Source organism: Lichenostomus cassidix, chromosome 5, assembly GCF_008360975.1.
Source record: "Lichenostomus cassidix isolate B80296 chromosome 5, HeHo_3.0, whole genome shotgun sequence".
Taxonomy (NCBI): domain Eukaryota; kingdom Metazoa; phylum Chordata; class Aves; order Passeriformes; family Meliphagidae; genus Lichenostomus; species Lichenostomus cassidix.
Genome location: NC_139486.1, coordinates 34,295,799 through 34,313,832, shown reverse-complemented (window position 1 = coordinate 34,313,832; position 18,034 = coordinate 34,295,799).

The window sequence follows — 18,034 nt, the reverse complement described above, 5'->3', positions numbered from 1 at the left end:
TTGTAATTGCGTTACCTCTCACATTATTTTTGAGAAATGAAGCCAACTGAGCCCTTTCAGATTCTCTGTGTAGGGTACTTGCTCTCTTGTAGTAGTTTCTGTGACTGTGTACCCTTTTTAGTTTCTGTATTGCTTTGTAAAATCCGGACACTCCAACCACATGGGAGTCTCACGATTGACTATGCCAACGCCCTATGCTAGGAGCATTTAATAACATTTTTATCTGCTAACTTGTATTGGTTTTTTTTTTTTTGTTAAGATACAATAAGTACAAAGCACATTTAAGCCAACTCCTAAGAGCTTGCTTTTCTTAACTAACTTTTACAAGTCTCTTAGCAGCATACAGCTTTGTCCTTCTTCATTTGCTGTCTCAAGTGCCCTAAGGAATTTGTAAACCACAGAAAAAAACACCACTGACACATGAGGGGTAAATTCTCTTAGTTTGTGGGTCAAAAGAGTGATTCCATTTGGTCTTAGTGTGACACTAGAAACAAGTGAAATGTTCAGTGCCTGTATATTCCAACTTTGAAGTCCTTGTCCATACCCAGTGTGACATGCATGGTGTGGGGGAAGGTGTCTGACTTAGCATTTTGTTGAATGACTGCACCTCCTATTTGCATTGGCTGTGCACTGACCAGACCAGATTACTCTCTCTGCCTTGTGTCCTGTATTATTTACCAGTCCACTATGTTTAGCAGTACTGGTTTTGCCGCCTTCTAGGTCATCGACAAAAATAGTGGATGGAGTTTGGTACAGAGGCAATTTGCCCCCATGGTTATGATTTTTCAGTAGCTGTTGGCATCTCCTGATTATTGGATTCTTTGTCTGTTTAATGGATGCATTTTGATAGCATATGGCATTGATTTTTAAAAAAATACATGTATCAGCATGTTACATAGTACTAAGTAGGTAATGTCTGAGTGGTAAGTAAACGTCATCTGTTCCCTTGCTGGCTGCTGGGTCTGGGGAGCATGGCAGGGGAAGTCAAGGAATGCAGCTGGGGCTGGCTGATTTGAACTCTGTTTTCTGGGAATGGAGAAGTAGCAGTGTAAGGCATAAATTGCTGTTAATTCACCTTTGACACTGCTGCCTACTTCAGCTGCTCTAGCCCAATTAGTAATAACTGTTTGATGAGCCATAGAGCTCTCTGGGTATTAATAACATTCACACAAATAGACTAGAACCTCTGTTTCTCTGAATCACTTGAAATTTAGAGTTCACAGTTTTCAAGATAGATTGCTGACATTAATTGAAAGACATCAAGCTGTTAAATGGGAAATAGTCTAAGTTAGATGATTCTGGGGTTATTTAACATTCATTCGTGCAGGAAAAGGCCTAGATCCTTAAAGATGTTTTTTAAATTTAGAATATTTGAGATACTAGTATTCTGGTGTTTAAGTTGTTAGTATGGAGATTCTCTGGGGAAATAGAGACTGTGTGAAAGAATTACTTGCTTAATTAGTGAGATATTTGCTGTCCCACTTAAGTACATGAGCTGTATGGGAGAGCAGATGCAATACATGAAATAGTGAGTTCACAGTTACCTCGAGTGGCCTTTTGCACTCATTGCTTCTCAGCATGTTTTATTAAACTTATAAATCACTGAAACAATAAAAAAGAGTAGGAAAAGGGATAAAATAATTGTAATATTTAGGGCTTCTTTCACTTCCTTTTTTAAAAAATATAGCAAGTTAATACAAAGTTTGGGAATATGGTACAGAATATTTAATTATTAAAGGTGAGTAGTTATTCATAATTATATGGATGCTTTTCTTCTTTCATTGCGTAAAATACTTTTCAAAAGGAGCTGTAGTGAATGTCGAGAAGAGTTTTTGCAAGTTTGCTTGTGGTCCTTCACAGACTTTTGTCAGCTGATGCACAAAAAGCTGTGCTGGTCACACACTCTGACAGCAGAGATAATAACTCTGGCTGTAGAAAGCTCTTAGACATGGGAAGTACACGTCTTCTTGGCTTTGCCGTGTTAAGGTTGTATAGAAAGAGAGTAGAAATCAGGTATGAAGTAAAGCCAGAAAAGGCATAGAAGCAAGGAGTGGGACACATTGCAGAAACCAAACTTCTTGGCCCCTTCATCCCAATCCCTGCAGCTGCGTGGGCCTTCCAATTCCTAGCTGAGCTGTCACATGCCACATGGCTGAATTATGGCAGGAGTGCCACAAAAAAGCCAGTTTGTCTGCCAGGCCAGCACTTGAAGATCACAGTTCTGCAAGGAAATGTCAGTTTGGAGTCTTTTTTTTTATTTTTTTAAATTCTTGAATTTTTTCCCTAGCAGTGGTCCCATTTTTGCCAGTTAGCTATAAACCACTGAAGGAACACTGTGTGGGTCAAGGATATGGTCAGTGAATCTGACGAAACTTAATTTTCTTCTAATATTAATTAGAAGAGAGTGTTTGAATCAATACTGAAATTACAGAACACAGTTTTATGGGCTCTACTTCATTTTGTTCAGAGTTTGAAAAAGGATTTCAGATGTTCTTGCATCAACATTTAGACATGCTGGGATGAGGAGGAGAAAGCCTTCTTCGTTCGGTATTCAAGTTCTCTCTGCTTGTCAAGCTTTAATTAATCTTTCCTCAAACTGCTGTTATGCCCCATTTTTGCCACTGAATTTGTTTGTAGTGCATAAATTCTTCTAAAAATCTTAAATGGGATGTAAGAGCACTGATCTGCTGAATGAAAACATGTGGTTCTGAAGCTGTGGTATGAAGCTGGAAAATAAACTAAACACAATCCAGCACATGGACTTCTGTGGCTGTGATTGAACAACAAAGCTTAGTCAAAATGCTGCTTCAGAGAAAGCACTTTGTTTTTGCAAAGGTCCCAATTATGGAAGATGGGCTGGAGAGGGAGAAAGGTTTGGGTAACCCTGAGGACTCAACAGTTGCTGCTAAATGACAAGGCTTGTGCCTCTGTTGATGTCTTAGAAGCATCTGTGTTGATTCTTTGCAAAGCAGGCCCTACTTGCCCAAAATGCAGGCATATTTTTTTGCATAAGGCCAATGCAACCTTGATTTTGAAGCAGTTGAAATTAAAGGGATTTTTTCTCAAAGGCTTCAACTGACTGAAATAGATTCTGACAGTCATGATGTTTAACATTTTAGAGGTGAGATCTGTAGGCTGCCCTTTAACAGGGACAACCATTTCTGATGCAGAGCTTAGCAACAGAGGATAAGAGAGGTTCAATATCTAGCATTGAGAAAAAAACCCCGGTGTTAAGCTGGTGTTCCCACCATGATTCCCCTGGCAGTGGGGAGAGGTGGGAGGAGAAGGAGGATGGTAGATATTTCTCCCTGTTACTTGTCAAATGCTGATTTATTTTAACAACTCCAAAATGGAAGCTGTGGGACAGGGATGAGTTAGCAGGAGGGAAATCCAAGTGTGCCACAAAGCTGTTCTCCTGAGATTTTGATTCAGAGAGAAATTCAAATTGCTTGACATGCTTTTTAAAGGTATTCGTACATTTCCCATATGGATTAACTCTAAGGTGCTGAAAGTAGAATGCTTGCTTTGTGAAACCAGCAGTAATGGCATATTTGTGTAATCTAACAATTTCCCTGGTAAATGCTTTGTAATGCATAGTACTTGTGTGCTTTAACTCCCATACTTTTGATGAGGGTGCTTGATATATTTAATCTATATGAGCATAGCTTTAAGTGTATAGTGAAGTATGGATGAAAATAATGCAATAATACTGTGTAAACACAGAAATGACCCATTTGTACTATCAGTGCCTGTTGAAGATACAATCACTGAGCATTAATGATTCATTAGCAATTCTCAACTCATTGGTTTCCAAGGTGGCAGTATCAAATTAGTGCAATGTTCTTATTGTCTAAATACACATTGATGGTTGTTGTTCTATGGGGAAGGGTCAGATGAATGTTCCTGCAAGTTGGGAAGCACAAATGCTAAGAAGAATGTGGAGCAAAGAAAATGAGAGATTAATGCAAATGACATGTTGTGCAGATGGTGAAAGGGATGAGTCAGACTCGGATGTGCTAATAGCTGTTATTGATGAAGGACCTCTTTCTCAAACAGTTGTTAGTATGGTTTAAGCTTATCATTTAAGGGCCTGTGTGTTTATCCTCAGGCTTTAACAACACAGACTGTTCAAGAGCTGGTGCTCATAGCCACTTGTTCACAGCTGCTTGTACACATGGCTGCATGGAGACCTTCTCCAGCAAGATGATCTATGCCAGAATCAGGAACTGGCTGTACTGTTTTCCCTTGGCTAGGAGGATACATGTCAGTTATTGAAATGGCCTTAAAAAAGCAGGAGGAGGGCAGAGAATAGAGAGCTTTAATATTCTACCCAGCATATCTTTAGTTTTACAAACCATAATAAGTGGCACACTAGAAATATGTAGTTATTCACACGAGGAGGAAAATCTGCCCATCAGTGGAGCTATCTGCATCAAAGAGAGGGGATGTTCTTCTTGCCTTTCGCTTCTTTCACTGCCTAAACTGCAGTTCCCCTCTTTTAAAGGAGGCTGCATTGATTGTGCTCCTTTCAGGATGATATTAATGAACATTTCCATTAGAGGGGCAACTCCCAACGAGGGAACTGGGTCCAAATGTCATGCAAATTCAAATACACATCGCTGGACCAAGTGTTTGTTTGGAGTGGAAAATGTGAAAAGCTGATCTAAGTGGACAATGCCATAGCTCTTTAAGCAATAGTTCACAGGCACCAACAATTTTCTAGGAATATGGTCTTTATCCAAATCTCTGCTGTTTTGTGATTTGCAGAGCTTCTGTTGTAGTCCTGTCCTCTCTCTGAATGGAAGGAACCTTCACACAGAGAACTTTGCCTCTGGCCAGCTATTGCAGAAAGTGTCTAGGATGGTTATAAGAGCTCAGGGAAAGGCACAGCTGCCTAGTAAAAATAAGATCTGCTCTCAAGTGGAAAGAGATTTGGCTATGTCCCATAGCATCTGTTACTGGCCACAAATCCTGCTAGAATAGCAGAATTAGAATACTGAAGCCATATAAGAGTCATCAATATGAAATATATATTTAGGTACTCTTTTGCTCATTAGTAGCACAACCTATTAAAACATGCCTTGAAGATCTAGAGCTTTTGATGTCTTCTGGGCAAGAATGTGGCTTCATAAAACAAGATAAACTCAATCTTAGTACCTCTTTCATGAAACTCTTCTGACAATGGAGGAGTAAATTTTTGTCTGAAATGAAAACAAAATGTGGCTATTAGCTTTTCTACAAGGGAAATGCTGCAGGAAAAAGTATACTTGGCTTCCCAAATGATTCGTGGTTATAACCCTTGCTATTAACAGCATAAAACTGATTTGCATTTTCTGGAAATTAATGAGAAAGCCTTATCAAGCCTCTTGAATATTTGAAAAGCTTTTCAGCAGGAAGAGGTAGTGTTTAAACTAGAGAGGTGATACTCTTTACCAGACTAGAGGCTTAGCAGAAGGGAAAACTAAGTCATTAACTAGCAAACCTGCTAAGACATTTTTATATTTTAAGTTAGTCAAGTAAAAGGTGTCACCTCCCTGTATAAAATCTGTTTTTCTACATAATGGTATCACTTAAAATATTGTTATTGTATTGCTAGTCTTCTCCTCCAGTTCATAAATTTTAACAAAATACACCCAAGTATTAAAAGTTAACATATCCTGCTGTTGACCTTCTGTCATTGAGGAAAACTGTTCATTTATTCCCATTTTTCTGCCCTCAGTCACAGGTCAGAATGCTCAAATTTTATTTCTTGCAACTCAAAAATTATTCATTACTGCACCATGAGGAACTTCACTTGATGCCCCTGAAAAATAAGAGTTGGTCCCTAGTTCACTCCTGCTAAATGTTTTACTGATAAAATCAAAGATTTCCAATAGAGGATGCTTTTTCTTTGCATCATAATCCTGCAGGGTGTCTTCAAGATTCTGCTTTCTCGGAGCCATTCAGCTGATTTATTAAGAAAGTGAGCAAGGTCTGACTTGCCCAGATTATTATCTGAACCTTTTGAAATTCAATAAAACAAGCTTGGTTTCCAGTTCTCTGGAAGAGTTGTTGCTCTTAATAGGGCTGCATGATTTTACTGTGTATCTAGTCACTTAAAAGTTCAAAATCTAGGCCTCATCCTTTGCTGCACACAGTCCAAATCCCTTTGGGTTTTTAATACTGAAGAAAGTGATTATAGAATTAGGAATCTTTGATGCTACCTTCCAAATTAACAAAAATAATTTATTCAAGGTCCTTTTCTCATCCAGTACAGCAGGTAGTGTTTGTGCTTTCTGCTTGTCTCTTTCAAGGAGTTACCCTGATCTCACCTCAAAACTGTCTCCCTGAATTGTTCTCCAACCCAGATCTACTTGTTCTGTCAGGGTTTTTGCTTTCTTCTCCTACTCTCCTGGTTCTTGTGGTGTTTCTCCTGACTCGTCTCTCACTCTCCTCCAGCTGTTTATGTGCAGACCTCTACCAAAAACAATGTAAGCCTTAACTCCTTTTCTAGAGTGCCTGAGTGACACCAGAAATGATTTTGTTTTCGACAGTGATGTATGCTCATGTTTGGAGTGCAGACTGCTGAAGTCTTTCAGAGACCATATAAAATAATTCCTAGGTTTTCTACTAGTTTCAGTATGTACTATGTTGATGTTGTGTACTAGTTTCAGTATGTACTATGTAGATTCTTATCTTTGTTATCAAACTTCAAGTCAGCTAAACTTCCACACATGGATATAGGCTTCGGGATGCTGATGTGGCTGATGATGTGTCATTGAAGGCAAAGATTGTTCTAAAGAGAGAGCTCCAGCTTCTGCAGGTGAGTTCTGGGTAGAGATTCTTGCTTTTTTTTCACTCCTTCATGAACTTCAGCTTTCCTATTCTGTCACTACTCAAATTCACCAGAAGAAAAAGTAAGATTCTTTCTGCTTACAGTTCTCCAGATCACTTCCTGTGCCTTTTTATAACATCAATACAGTCTTTTCTTTGCTCCTGTCCTCCAGGGCAGAAGCTGATCTTAAGAGATAGTATGATTTTTGGTTGAGATGCCAATGGAAAGCTGTACTAACTCTAGTTTTTTGCTGATAATTTGCAGGTCAGAAGAGTGCCAACCCAAAAGACTCTCTCTGGAAGGAGTTCCTCTATAAGGGACACTTCTGGGAAGCTGCTGGTGCTCAGCTCATTGAAGAGTCATGGACTGGGTTGTGTTCCCCACAAGCTCTGAAGCTGCACAGCAGTCAGAGCCAGTCCTTTCTAGATTATAGCACTGAGAAAGATTCAGGAAGGAGTGATCTAATAATATTGCAGTGAAGCAAGTGGAAGATCTCCCAACAGGTAGTGCATTGTTTTCTGGGACAGTTTAATAAAGCTATAGTGACCCTGTAGTGTTGAGGGAGTAATAATGCATCCTTTAGAGGTAGAGACCTTATTTCTGTAGGGAACCATGTAAGTAGTGGTGTTCTGACAGCTCATTTCCATTTCCAGGTTGTTCCACTCTTGTATGTTGTCAGAATTGATGATCACTTAAGGATATTGGCAGATAAGGTTCTTTTATCCACAAAATGCCCTTTCTTTTCCTTGGCTTTATCTTTCCCTCTTTCAAATATCAACTGTTATGGCAACAGGAAGGTTGGAGGCAAATAAGCAGCCGGCAGTGTTCCTAATGGGCAGAAACATAGTCTGGAATCTCTCCTGAATTCAACAGCACAGTGGTAGAACTGCAATAGCATTGCTAACAGTGGCACAGAGTGCATTTTCAACTCGCAGGGTAGCTGGATTTAATGAGATGAGATACTGCTCATGCAAAACCTTCTACCAAAGCTGAACAATGTGATGCGTACAAATGCAGAAAACATAGTTTAATGCTTTAAAATGGCCTTCCCTATTTATTTATTTTTCAGATCAAAATGGTAAAATATTGTTTGTGTTGCAAAACTAGGTCTAAACTAATTGCTTACTTGCTGATTCTGGACTACTTCAAGAAAGAAAAAAGAGGGACATTGTGGTTGCCCCTCTTAATCTGGCTTTAATGCAATACCCTTCTTTTAGCCTTGCAGGTTTTCCACAGATGAGAGGAAGTGTGGGGTGGGGGGAAAGTAGGTTTGGTAGCTGTGGAGTTAAATACTGGTGTTGCAGTGTTTGATTTCTAATAGACTTGTATCTAATCCCTTCTGCTGCTGCTGTCTTTCATTGGACCCTCACTCTGCAGACTGTTTTTCTGACATATTTCTATTATCAATCCATTCTTTTTTTGTCTGCTGCGAGCTTCCTTAGCTCAGACTGTTCCCAGTTATAGGATTAAAAGAAGTTATTTTACGATTGATTTGCCAATAAAGTGACAGTGTTTGGTAACTGACCTTTATTTGATCACAGATTTTACCAGGTTTAATGTGACAGATTAATTCTTGATGTGTGATTGAAAGGCTGAATGTCCGTAGTTACCTGTGAATGGAGGTGAATACATATTTCAGATCTCAGTCTTACTCTCTTGAACTTTGATTGAAGTGTCAATCCAAACTCCATTGATTGGCATCATCTGCTTACTGATTTGAAATGAATCCAGAGTTGAAACACTCTCTGTGCTTCAGGGCAGTTCAAATTTGAATTTCAAGGAGGAGGAGGATCTGGAGGTAGACAGGAGGAAAGCCAGTGGGGTTCTCTAATTACTAGAAGTGTTTTAATTAAAGGAGTGGAGCTACACAAATCTGATAATTTGATTTCTTTAGACTATTGCTGTTTATTCAGAGATACCTGCGCTGGTAGTGGTTCCTCCTCACAGCCCCACGGTTGTGAGAACCATTTTATCTTGTCGTTTTTAGTGGAAGTTAAACCAGGAATGATAGTATTTGAAGGCTGTCACTTCTGGCTGGCAACTGCTTCATCTCCATTTTCACACACTCAGCTTTATGTTTATAAGCATCCCAGCAAAGGTACATCTCAAATATCCAGACTTCTGTGTGCCTGTATTATATATGAACTACCTACAAAATCCATTTGTTTGAGAAATACTCAGAAGTCAATGTTTAGACATATAAGGTGTGAGTATGTGTGTCTGGGTCTGTGTTCGGTGGCAGACTTTGGATTTAATCCTAAAACACCTTCCAGGTTGCAGCTATAAGCACAACTGCTGTAAGCAGCAGTGGGTATGGCCAGCTCAGCATGTGTCAAGTTGTATGGTGGCATTTGTCAATAGAACAGCTCTTCCACAGTCACTACTATTTTTAGTGCTGGGGCATCCCAGAATACTGCAGCTGCTGCCTCTTGCACTGAGATGCTAAAAACTTTACTTTGGCCCCTGCTAGCTTCTACTCCTGGGATCTCTTATTCCTCCCCTATGATGGAATGGCCATTCAATGTTGATGACACCTGGGGCCCCTGGATCTTGACACTCAGCCATCTAGAAGCAGAGCAGAAGGAATTGGAGCCATTACAGCACTCTGGGGTTGGAAGGGTGGAGGAAGCAGGGCCTGGGTTGTCTGGAACCAAGTCCCAGTGAAAAAGTACTGCATTAATTTTCCGCAGTACTCAGGGCAAGCTGTCACTGTGCCTCAGCTTTTCAGGAATGAAAAGGAGTTACAGTCTTTACAAACTCATCTAGGAAGTGTTGTAGTGCTGCTCACATAAAGGCTGTGAATCAAAGCCTCATGTGAAGCATGTTTGCAGTGTGGGGATCAGTAGAGGCAGTGACAGGGATCTCCTCTGTGGAGCAGCATGTGCACAGTGATGCAGTCCTGGCTGCAAGACAGAGGGGCTGCTGCCCAGGGCCTGTTCTGTCCTGTCCCCCAGAATCATGACCACATCCAGACTCTGTGACTGTCTATAAACAGCACGGTGAGTTCAGCTAGGCTAAGTGGGCATATGCTGAAAACTGTAAGGAAGCCCAGTAGCAGGGAGAGTAGGGGTATTCTTTCTTTTTGTTCTGGGAGGAATCACTGGCAATTCCTTTTTTAAAAGCATTATATCATAGGAGCATTTAGGCTTTAGTGACTAGAGGCTTGGCACCACAAGTTCTCATCACTGTGAGAAGCCCTCAGCACTTTGCAGAATTGGGCTGCACCTCATCCCCTATGTTCGATGGGCACATGAGCTCTTCCTTCTTTCCCTTGTGCCTTGCTCTCTGAATGTGGTAGGACACTTCCTCTTTCCCCCATGCCATGATTCCCAAAACTGTGAAATTGCTCTTGTTTCTTAGCGCTGAAATATGTTCCACTCCCTGTGTCTTTTGGGTCTGATTTTGCTTCTGAGTTCAGTGAGGCTTCTGTCCATAGTTTCAATATATTGGGAGAAGGACATTATTTTTGAAAAGCAAAGCAAAAAACATGAATTCTGAGCAACAAAGCCCTTTTAAAGTGTAACTAATTTAAAGGCAAAGTGCTTTCAAAAACAAAGAAAAATCCTAAAAAACTGAATCCTTCAGCTACACAAAGCTAAACAAATTCAACACATTGAATAACATGTTAATAAGCAGCTTTAAAATAGATGATGGTTTTGATCAGATTTATTTTTCAGTCCTGTGGAGACAGCTGATGAATTATACATGGTTATGGCACTTATGAATTGTAAGTCTCCTCACGACTGAAGGCAAATGTCAAAGGCATCATGTGTTAGAGCAAGATATTTTGCTTGGCAGGTATGGCATATTCAGGAAACAGGCTTCTATTTTATACATACTCTGCATTGCTCAATTGAGTGTATTGGTTCTTTGAGCACCCATCCTGGAGCTGTTTCATGTGGCTGAATACCTCCTCTGCATTCAGGTAAACAGGGTTTTCTTCAATAGTGGAGAAGAAAGAGGGTAAGATCAATGAATCCTTTCTCTTTGGCTCTCTTCTAGTAAGCGGAACATGCCTGTCACCTCTGCAATTTGGAGGCGCAATGTGACCTGGCTTAGACCTGAGTCTGCCATAAGGCAAAATGTTTGTGGCCATGTCCTCTCCTCTTGCTGACTTTGTCTTGCTGCCTTAATGGGAGCAGGTTTCTCCCGCCAGTGCTCAGAGCTCTGGCCTGGCCTTTTTCCAGCAAATAGAAGAGACTTCCGACATCCATGCTGAGCAAAGTGCATCGGATGCAAAGCTTGTTTCTCCTGATCTTCCAGGGCTTTGCTGAGAGAGGCAAAAGCTTTCCTAGAAAACCTGGCTCTGAAATGGTTCCCTGTAGAGTTTTCATCTGGTCTCTTTTAGCCTCTCACTTCTATCAGCACAGAGAGCTCATTCTGGGAATAAGTCCAAGAGCCTTGGTGCTGACTTTTGAGAGAGGAGTGAAGTGTCCCACTCTCTAATTCTGAGCAGCAATAGCTGCAGTCTGCAAACTTTGCTCAGAAGTGGGTGTTGTTCTTCTCAGGCAGTGTCTGTGCAAATATGAGCTGGTTGGAGGGAAATGGGAAGATGATTGAAAACAGTATCATGATTGCAGCACTGCCAGTGGAGCACCCCCCAGGAAATATCATTTATCTACCAGAAACCCAATACAGAATATTTCCTGCTGAGCTTATGTGTGGTCTCCCTTCACCTGAGAAACTAGTGTAACTCAGTAGATTGGGAGACTCCAGATACAAGGATCATCATGACTTTAAGTCATGTATTGTTAGTGTTTATAGACTGCAGGAAAGAACAAAGTATGCTTTCGGCCAGCATGATGGAAGGATGGGGTTGGTATGAATGAGAGCAAAGGTATTGGTTTCCTTATAGATTGACCTGAGCTAGTTAGACACTGGATAGAGTATGACTCTTGTCGAGTACATCTGAAGATGAGATTACCAAAGAATTTTGAATCTTTAACTGTTCCAGGAGAACACACATCGAGAAAAAGTAGAGCATCAAGGTGTGGCAAGCACCTGTGCAAAGACTGTCCCTAACAGTCTTGAGTGGTTGAAGATGCCATTGTGCACATGTGAAACATGCCTCTGATAGCTGCACTTTGATTCCTGTAGCCCCATATTCTGTCTCTTTCTCCTAGATCTTCACCTCTTGTCTATCTGCTCTACTTAGAGCCACTGACCTCGACTTCTCTGCTGTTGTGGTCCTGAGCCAGTCTCGGCAAACTTGGACACTCTGCTGGATGGTGGTTTTGTGCAATTCCTACTTTCTATTTTTAACTATTTCCTACTTTCTTTCTGGATGCTGCCTCCCTCCCAGATTCTAGAGCTATGATGAGACAACACAGGGCAGTTTGCAGGTAGCTCTTCAGATTGCATTCTGTTGTGATTCTTTAGTTCCTACAGAAATGATTGATTCCCTCTTGCACTGAGGTAAGCTCATCTTTCACCAGTGATTGGTGGTGAAGTACAAGGGAGATGGGGATGTAGCCCTGATGAAAACGCTGTTGGAATGGAAAGTAGGGTCATTTCTCTGCTGTTACACATCTATGGATGTCTAAAAGACCTCACACATGAGAGTTTCCTTTCTGCTAGAAGTGGGTTTCATAGATAGACAGTTCAGGTGTTTTGAGTTGATTCAGGTGTTTCTTGGCAGAAACACAGCTGAACTCATGCAAAGGATATTTTTGACTGTCCCTCAGCTGCTGGGGTGAGATACATTTCTGGGTTGGATAAGTTTAACTGAGTGGCAGGGACAGGAGATGCCACTAAGCAGATTCTAAGAAATTTCATTCAAACAAACATGTTTTAGAATCTAGCACCTGAATTTCTCTTCTCATACCAGGTACAAAGGATGTGATTAGCAGAGAGATTTCAAAAGCAATGCACTTCAATATAATGGAAAACACCTGACCTGTATCTGATTCCATTTGGGATCTCGGTGACAGCTGCAAATGAAGCCAAGCTGAATTCCATCAGCATAGCAAGATTTCAAGAGCCCCTGTGGAGTATGCCCAGCATACAAAACACAGCCAACACCCATGGATTATTAGCATGATGTCTGTCTGAGCAGGTGATGTGGAACTTTTATTCTGTGTAACTTGCTTAAATTTACTGTTTAAACTTACTGCTTAAGTTTACACTGCTTAAATTTTTAAGAATTAATTAATTGAGGCCTTAATGCTTGAAGAGGCTGGGATGCTTTTAAGCTGGGGAAGGAGAAAGGTTGCGCTCCTGCTGGAATTCCATTTTGCAAGGAGTTCCTATCTTTATATTGACAAGAGTTGTTCTACTGCTATGTGGTTTCAGTGAAAACTGTCTTTTGTTATCCAAAAGGCTAGTTGTTTGGGCTCTTTTGCTTATTTGTTTGTTTTCCTTTCCCAGGAAACATTTTTTTCCCATGCTGTCTTAGTGGGATTTACCAAAAGAAGCAAATTCCCTTCTTCTCCATTTTCCAGGGAGAGACTTAGGTCAGTGAGCAAAGGGATTCTAGCAAAATGAGAATAACAGTGCATTGAACTCTAGTCAAAAGTTTGTTATATGTATGTGATTCTATATCTACATATGAATATACACCCATGTGCATATAGGTTTCATGAAACCCTGAGCGCCTTTGTGAAAAAATGTCCTTGAAAATTTTTTCAGTTTCGTTAGACTTTTCTGTTCTAATAATCCAGGTTCCTTTGGGGATGATATCTGTTCCTGTAACTTTAACCTTCAGTTAGTTTCAGTCTCTATGCTGGATTAAACCTATTCATTGTCTGACTGTCCTCTCACTCATTCTCTGATGATGTATTTGGCCTATAATCTCTCAATCCTTGTGTTCTGAAGTTGGTACAGTCTCTGCCATCCCAGAGGGCCTCCACATCATTACAGATGATAATTTCAGGACACGATGGGGGAAGCCTGATGAATTTTAACCACATGCTTCTTCATTTCCCTCTACCCACCTATTTCAGCATATCTTCACATTGCATCTTTTAAAATTGTTTTCCTTTTCCTTTGTTCTCCTTTTGTTGAGGCCATACCCTTGGCTTAGTCACTCTGAAGTGCTTTCTATGTCAGAAGCATGCCCTTGTGTTACAGCAGAGCCTTGCAAGGCTTAGTTCTGCTTCTCTGGCACTGGGAAAACTATCTCTTTTTCACTCAGGTAGTAAAGTTTCCCCTTGCTATAAATTTATTGCAGCTTTTGTTGGTTCCTAGTTAGAGTTGTGTCCCAGACACTTGCAGGCTGCTGTGTCTACCAGCCAGGACACTCTAATGGTACTGCTAAGATGGTGTAGTTCTCATCTACTAGTTTGGCACATCTGAGCCATTTCATCTTTCTTATTTAATGGTGAGCGGAAAATGTATAGGACACACAATTTGGGTCTGTTTCACAAAGAATACAGGTGGTGTTGCTGCAGTGCTAAAACTGAGCTTTGTAGCTGTTGGAGAGTACCAGAAGCAGTCGCTATTTCCGTGGCTACTTTGACATACTTGGTTTCTAGATCCACAAGGACTGCCCATTCAACTCAATTGATTTGCAATCCACTTGATTTATTTTCCCAACAATTTTTTTATCACTTTAAAAATAAAAAGAAATTTTGCCAGCAGCCCAGTTAGTTCCCTACCCTTCATCAAATAATAGATAAAAAGGACTAAGCAGAGTTCGTAGTGCAAATCAAAATAGAGATTGGGAAACAGATCAGAAGCTGAGCCTGGTGTCTCCTTGCCTCTGAAAATCTGAGGCTTGTGAAAATCTGAGATGTGTGCCAAGACTCTGAGAGGATGGGTTCAAAAAGGATCAGTTTTCAGCTGCTGCCTCCCCCTTTCTCCCCTCTCCTTCCCCTTTTCCCATCAGCTTCTCTGTACATCATCTCCCTCTTCTGGCTGTTTCAGGGTTACAGAAGCAGAGGGACTGGCCTTGCAGAGGAGCTGTTGAAATCTTCATGTCAGCATGAGCTCTCTGGCCAGTATTTCCTCTTGGACTCAGATGTCTTCTGTGGCAAGAGGAACCTGAGAGGAAAATGGATAAGACTAGAAAACAGAAGATATTGTCTCATCCACTTGGTAAGAAAGGACAATGCTGCTAGTTGAGGGGTGGGGGTGATATGTAGACGCTGTTTCTTCCTGCACACTTCTTACCCCAGGGCTCTCTTACAGACCCTGGGGGAGCTGCCTCAGCCTGTCTCCTACCCAGCAAATTCTGTGCAAGAAGAGGGTTTTGCTCATGGCCTTTTACCTGCCACAGCACTGACACATTTTTCTGCTATTCCCCACATCTGGTGGGTGACATTAGGAGTTAGAAAGGAAGAGAGGTGCTGGTCTGGGAGTTCACAGCCCTCTGGTAGGAGAAAGGGAGAGGTCTTTGGAGGAGATTAATACCCTTCTGCTCCAGTAAGATGTATGAAGTACATGAGTGCAGTCTGGGTATAACTGGTATCTTTGGAGCTCTAGCTTAAGGGCAACCATTTTCTCTTTAAGTGCAATGATGTTATGTTTTTACTGTATATTCTGGTGTCACTGCAACAAAATTGCATGTGAAATCAAGGTAGTAGGTGTGATATGCTTTAAGGATCACAGCATTATCCTGTTGGAGCAGATGAAAGAGCAGATGGCATAATTTAAATTCTCAGGTTCTTTAGACGAGGTCTACTGGAGACTGAAAGGTGCAATTCTCATGTCATTGTAAGGAATGTCATAATGTTAGATTTAACATGTGACAATCAAAATGTTAGTCATAAAGCAGGGAAGAAAAATTGCACTGTAGAAGTAGGTGTGTCAGATCTGAGAAGCTGGAAGATTTTTTTTCTCTCAAGCTGTTATTGTCCTCAACTGCTATGTCTTGTACTTACCTTTGTTAAACTAAGGCTGTTTTTTGCTTTTCAATAAGGAGTAATTTTCTAAGTAATAATTATGTAGGAGCTTTTGTTCTGGAAACACCTGTTCTTTAAACGAAGATCTTCACCCTAATTCAGAGCTGGAGATTCTTCCTTGCTGTTATTTTATACATGAGAATTATTGTTGTTACAGCAGGTGAATGTGATACTGCTGTGCAAAGATGCAAGTAAGGGCAAGGTGGACACTGTTTTTTCAAGATGCAGAAAGATAAATGAATTATCTTTGTGAAATCAAATAACCAGACTCAGGGGGTGGGATCAACAGGCAGTAGGTTCTAGGAAGGGGCCTGAACAAGGCTAAAGTATGTGGTCTGGGGGAGTCTGAAAATGCAGAGAATCGAAGATGCATGAGTGTGTGTATGGAGCATATGAGACTGAGAGAGAAGGTGTTGGAAGTGATACTGATGAAGCAAGGCACAGAGTTCACTGCTTAGGCAAAGTAGGCAACACAGGAAGAAAAACACTCATTTTATTTTACATTTACATTTTAACATTTATATTAAGGTATTTTTTAACCAGAAAGACGCAAATATCACTTTGTTACATTAGGTTATGGCTGTAGGTGGGAATGTGTGTTCTTTAGTGTTCATGATACTTATGTGAGGAACTGGCAGAACAGGCAAACTCTGATACATGTCTGAAGCAATATTTACATTTTTATATACTTGCTCCCTTATGTCAAGCAAAGTTATCAAGATGAGCAGTGGGTTCACTCCCATTGGCTATTCATTCCAGCACTGACCCTGTAAAATTGTGTACTTAGGCCCATTGCCTTCAATTTCTTCAGTGACTGAGGGTTGAAGAAATCTATGTTAGCTTTGGAGCTTGTTGGGAATATCACCAAATTCACTTAATTAATTCCTATAATAACAAATTAGTCCATTAGCCTGCAGTGCCACCTAGCCTCCTCATCCTTTGGGGACCAGGGAGTATGGCATGAATATTTGGAAAGATAAAAACTGCTTGGAAAACATTCAAGTGACGATCTTTTCCCCCCTTCATTTTAAGATATGATAATTCTATCTCATCAAAAGATTTTAATCAGGAGTCTGAAAACTGTTGCACTGATATTAGCCAGTGACAGAAAAGACAGGGAGAATTAGAGATTATTTTTCTTCAAAATGTTAGTTCCTTGTTCAGTGCAAGTATTACTCATAATTTGTAAGGTTTGAGCTTGGTAAGGAAGCAGAAAGCTGGTGCATGACTATTAAATTTTTGAACAGTCTGATTCATCTCAAAATGATTCAGAGACTATTGATAGTAGTCCTGTCAGGAGTTGCCATCTCTGTGGTGAAGGTGGAGTGGTTAGTGACATACCACTAGTGCTTTGTGGCCTTTCATAGCATTCATGAGTTAAAAATACGCAGGGTAATGAAGGCAGCAAATGTAGTTCTGCTGGAATGCTGATATTAGCATCTCTGCCACCTGAAGAAGTCATGCAGACTTGGCTTCTGTCCTTAGGTGGGTTTACTGGGGGGTTTACAGATTACTGGGGAGAAAAATGGCCCTGGGAAAGGGGAGCCAAGGCTCTGCTGCCTACCCTGCCCATTCATGCCTTGGGGAGCCAGGACTGCTTCTTTCCCGTTTCTCCTTCTTCCCTGATTCTTTACTGAGTGAAAGGAAGTTGGTGTGCTTGGGTTTGGAGAGTGGCTACTGCAGCATAGCCACATGCATGGAAAGCCATGGCCCTGGAACTGGAGGATGAGACTGAGACATTAGCAAGGATGCAGGGTGGGAACAGCATCCCAAAATCTGCCTGGATGAAGTAGGTTAATGAAGGGTAAGAAACATGTCTTTAGATCCATGGACTCCATCAACTTTGCAAGAGATCTTTCTGCTTCTCCCAGCCTCTCTGCCCCACCTGCCAGTTGAACCTTCTTCCTCACTGTTGCAAGACAGAATTATTTTATCCTTACCTTTTGGGTGGCTGGGTTCACATTTTTTTGCTATTTAGATGATGATCTGACTTCTGCGTTACAAGATTGCTGAAAAAGGCAAGATGGGGAAAATCTATTAAAATAATTGATTTCTGACCAATACATTCCCGAGACATCTGTGATAGCTTCTGTCTTCCTAAATAACAAATGTATTTAATCTGGAGCTTTGCGTTTCAGTAGCTCTGTAGAAACAAACACAGCTTTTTGCTTCAGCACAGTTGAACAGAATCCCCCTTCATTTAGACTTGTAAGAGATTAGCAGATAGGTCGTTTGTGAAAATCTGCAAATGATGACTAAACATGGGGCCACTCTGATGATGCCAACAAGAATAGGCAGAAAATGGAAAACATGCACTGCCACAGGCTGCCTTTGTGCAGTGGGCTCATTTGCCATTGCCAAGTAAGACAACAGACTAAGC